At 40.7% G+C, this 4,950-nt stretch overlaps 1 long non-coding RNA gene across 1 annotated transcript; it reads right to left on the bottom strand.

The window, feature by feature from the left end:
- Window positions 1-216: 216 nt before the first annotated feature.
- LOC143270716 (uncharacterized) lies at window positions 217-994 on the bottom strand. The gene is made up of 2 exons (XR_013047954.1): window positions 727-994; window positions 217-580 (listed from the first exon to the last, which is right to left on the bottom strand). It is a non-coding gene; the product is annotated as an uncharacterized LOC143270716 (long non-coding RNA).
- Between the last annotated feature and the right edge of the window lie 3,956 nt (window positions 995-4,950).

Genomic DNA, 4,950 nt, shown 5'->3' with positions numbered 1-4,950 from the left:
AACTCATATAGAAATACCAAAGCCCCCTTTCTTATACTAGGATGAAGCAATGAGGAAATTCATCTTCATTGCTTCATCCTTCCCCAGACCTTATCCCCCAATGGCAAATCATAGCTCTTTTGATCTGCTCCCCTCCTCAATTTAAGGACCCACCTTCCTCCCTTTACACAGTGTTTTTGTCCCCCCACCCCCAACAGAAATGCACACACACACATCTCATTGTCCATCTGGAATGCTTTATTTCCATTGCCAATTGCTACAGTTCTTGTTCGTGTTAGACTTGATCTCAAGTGTCTTCTCTTTCCTCCACACTTATGTCCGAAACCACTGTAGCTTGTTCTAAGTTTCTAACCCAGGCCTTACATTTTCGGGATCCACAAGATGTTGCTTGGAATGGGCTTATATTCCAATGGCTTCTGCTCTGGATACGGTGGGTTTTATTCTTTCCATTAGTTGTCTTGTGGTGACATACAAATATTGTTGGTCTTACTGCTCTCTTATAGTTTCTGGCACATGCGGGGGGCAATTGAGGAGATCTTTTCTTCTTCCTGAGGTGTTTTTTAACTTTCACAAGTTTCCCCTGTAAATATAAGAGCAACAGGGTGAGTGGGAAGGACACTAGTTTGGGAAAGAGAAAAGGATTGTGGAGAAAAGGGGTACTTCTGAATAGGCACAGGATTCATGCTGGGAAAGGGTAGCCTAGGATCATGGGTGGGAACAACTGACCTTGCCTTTCTTCCTGGTGTTGTTTCGGTGACTGGAGTACTGCACTTCTCTTTCTCTGATGTTACTAGGCCCCGGCTGTTCAGTTGTTTCGGCAGGCTGTTGGTTATCGGTGTTCTCTTTCCACTGGTTGAACTCTGCCTCGGGCCTGCTCCAGTCACTTGTCCTCTGCAAATTGCCCCCCATGATTAATGTAGGACACCACCATTCAACTTTGGTGGTTGACAAGGAGCCCCTACCACCACCACCACCTGAGGCCAGTGACAGAGCTAGAATGGCTTATACATCACAAAGCTCCACTGTCCTGACACCTCTGCAGAGGTTGAGGGGAGAGTGCTGGGGAGTGGGGGGGGGCAAGGAATAAAGAGGGCTTGAACAAGGGGGTTGTTTCCTCCAAACTATATGTATCTCCATTCCAAAATGATTTGCGTCTCCTTTGTTTCCCTGTGGTTAATTCTTTGTAGTCAGATGACTTCAAGAAAATGATTCCTACAAGACACTCTTATAGCGCCCCCCCCTTCATGCTTCATTGGTTTAGTTCAGTCTCCATCTTTTTTTTCCTACTGGGAAAAGAGATTTATTTTTTTTCCCTTTTACTGAAAATAGGTTCTTTTCTCATACAATATATCTGGACTCTAGTTTCCTCTCCCTCTGCTCCTCTCAGTTCTTCTCCTCCACTCCCTTTCTGTTTTGTTAGAAAAGAACAGGTTTCTAAGAGATAACAGCCAAACATGACAAAATAAAATATAACAAGATGAAGCAAAAAACATCAAATCATAGTTGGAGAAGGCAACTCAAGAGAAGGAAAGGAGTGCCAAGAGTCAGAGACCAACTCATCTTCACACTCAGGAGTCCCATAAAAATACTAAACTGAAAGCTATAATGTATATGCAGAGGACCTGATACAGACCCATGGAGGCCCCGTGCTTGCTGCTTCAGTCGCTGAGTTCATGTGTGCCTTGTTTATTTGATTTAAAGGGCCTTGTTCTCCTGGTATCTCCATCACCTCTGGGTCTTAGTCTTTCTGCCTCCTCTTCCATGAGGTTTCCTGAGCTCTGAGGGGAGGGATTTGATGAAAACAGCCCATTTAGACTCCTTCTTCATGTAATGTCTGGCTGAGGGCCTCTACATTTGTTGCTGGTGGAAGCTTTTCTGATGATGACTGAATAAGGCACTGAGCTATGAGTATTACAGAATATCATCAAGATTCATTTTATTGCAGGGCGGTGGTGGTGCACACCTTTAATCCCAGCACTCGGGAGGCAGAGGCAGGTGGAGCTCTGTGAGTCTGAGGCCAGGCTGGGCTATAGAGTGAGTTCCAGGACAGCCAGGGCTATATAGTGAGACCCTGTCTTAACAAACAAAAACAAAACAAACAAAAAGATTCTTTTTAGCCGGGCGGTGGTGGCGCACGCCTTTAATCCCAGCACTTGGGAGGCAGAGCCAGGCGGATCTCTGTGAGTTTGAGGCCAGCCTGGTCTACAAAGCGAGTTCCAGGAAAGGCGCAAAACTACACAGAGAAACCCTGTCTCAAAAAACCAAAATAAATAAATAAGATTCATTTTATTGATACTGTTTTTCTAGACCAGTAGATTACCCTGACTTTTTCTTTTGGATGTACCAAAAACCCTTCTAAAATAATGTGACTTTACAAATCTTACTCCTAGTCATAAATAATTCTTAGAAAATGTGAATCCATCATTTGTCTGCAAATAGATTCCTATTTTATGCTTAGTTAACTATGGTTCATGAACTAAGAAAGTTTCATTTCACTGTGCTTTGAATTTTTACAAGATTAAAAAATCCTAAGACAATATTTTATGAGGTTAAAAATTATGTGAAGTTGAAATTTCAATATCAAATTCCATTCTGTTAGAGGTTAGATTTAATTTTTTTTAAGATTTATTTTTAATTATGTGAGGGGATGGGGGAGTATGTACACATGAGTGCAGGTACCCAAACAGCCCACAGGCATTGGCTCCCTCCGGAGCTAGAGTTACAGAGAGTTGGAAGCTGTCTGGCCAGGGAACCAAAATTAGGTCCCCTGCAAGAATAGTGTATGCTCTTAACCACTGAGTCATCTCTAGAGCCCTGTTTTTTAAAATTTATCTATTTGTCTACCACTGTATCAATATCCCACTGTCTTATTATTATAGGACATAAAATGAAGTAGTACATGTCATTCAACTTTTATAAGACATTTTTAACTTTTTTTTTTTGTTTGTTTTTTTTTTTTGTTTTTCGAGACAGGGTTTCTCTGTGTAGCTTTGCGCCTTTCCTGGAGCTCACTTGGTAGCCCAGGCTGGCCTCGAACTCACAGAGATCCGCCTGGCTCTGCCTCCCGAGTGCTGGGATTAAAGGCGTGCGCCACCAACGCCCGGCAACATTTTTAACTTTTATGCTACTTATACATCCCTTCAAAATTTAAAATAAGCTCTATTATTGTTAAAGCTTGCTATGATTTAATTGTAATAGTATTTAATTTATAAATCAATATAGGAAGAATTAAATCTTAACAATATTGAGATTTTGAACTATGAACCTGTTATATCTATTTCCTTAAGTCTAATTTGTCTCTTAAGTGATTTGTGATTTTGTTTGTTAAAGACTGGTATTATTTTTCCATTAAGTTTTCATTTCCTCAGTAAATCCATGCCATCCTAGAATTTTCTATGTAAAAGTTTCACTGTTTAAATTAATTTTGGTAGTTATACTATTCAAAAACTTAAGTGTTATAATAATCTATTAATTTGTTTTTCAATTTGATCTAAAACTTTGAATTGCTTTGTGGTCTGAGAATGTATGTTATAATATTTGTCAGTTACTTTTCTGCCATTATGATAAAACTCCATCACCAAAGACCACTTGCAAAGGGAAGAGTTTGCTTTAGCTTATAGGCCGAGGGAGAGTTCATAATGGCTGTGGAAATGCTGGCAAGAGCAGGAAGCTGAGAGATGAGATTTTTAACCGAAAACACCAAGCCGACAGAGGGAACTGGAAGTGGAGGTTATAAACTTTCAAAGCCTGTCACCAGTGATGTACCTTCTCTCCAGCAAGGCCCTACCTCTTGAAGATTCCATACCTTCCCCAAACTGTGTCACCAGCTGGGACCAAGTACTGAAATGCCTAGTACTATGGGGAACATCATATTCAGACCACCATATGCTATCACTTAACTGTGACCCCCGCCTCCTGTAAAATAAGAAAGTATATTTTATACTTCTAATGTAATGACAGAATATATATTCTCATCACAAAAGGGAGGAATTGAGGAATAGTGAGGAAATACTTGACTAAAACAAGACTGAAAATCAGCAGAACACACTCAAAATTCTACAGTTTCAAGTCCAATGTCTGGGACTTTTGTTTCAAAGGCTTGGATGTCTCTGCCCTAACAGCTTCTCTGCCTGAAATGAACCTCTACCTCTTAGGCTAGTTCCACTCCCTGTATGCAGCTCTCCTTGGCATCTCTAATATCTTAGGTTCTCCATACAATCCAGGCTTCAATTTCACAGCTTAATGCAATACCCTTTCAGGGCCTTCTGGTCTCTTGGGCATACTTCTTAAAGTGACTTGACTACTGCCACACATTGCCTAGCCTCAGTGGCTCTCTAAAACCATGGAGGAAGAGTCCATAATAATTCTCTTACATCACTCATACCTCCAAAGCCATTACCATATGACCGATAGCGCCAAGTTAGACTTCTGGTTTGGGATGGATTCTTGTTCCCTTGAATCACATTTAGTTGGGTGTGATCTTCCTTTGAGGTCTTCCCATTGTTTCATTGCAGAGTAAGAAGCCTCTATTTAATGATGTTCATCTCCTTAGTAATTGTAGCCTTTCTTCTAGCACAAGCCTTGCTGCAATATTAAGCTTCCTGGCGTTCTTTTTCTCTCCAGGCTGTACATTTTATATTTCTTGTTGCCTCATTTGTTCTTTTTCACTTGTAGCCCTACATAGGAATTATCAGTAATAACCACACCACAGACTCAACATTAAACTATCTCGAAATTTGCTGCACCAAAGAAATCAGTCCATTACCTTTTAATTTTGTTTCAGGAAAGTTCTTAGAACACAGGCAGAAGGCACACAGATTATTTGTCAAAATACCACAGGAATGATTTGTAGCTAAGCTGCTAATATTGTCCCTCTCTGAAACCTAATGATCTGGGTCTTCACCATCATCATTGCTCTTGGCACTACTGTCTCCTAATCTACTAGAATTG

This window comes from Peromyscus maniculatus, chromosome X (genome assembly GCF_049852395.1).
Source record: "Peromyscus maniculatus bairdii isolate BWxNUB_F1_BW_parent chromosome X, HU_Pman_BW_mat_3.1, whole genome shotgun sequence".
Lineage (NCBI taxonomy): Eukaryota > Metazoa > Chordata > Mammalia > Rodentia > Cricetidae > Peromyscus > Peromyscus maniculatus.
This window is presented reverse-complemented; position numbering and strand designations above follow the sequence as displayed.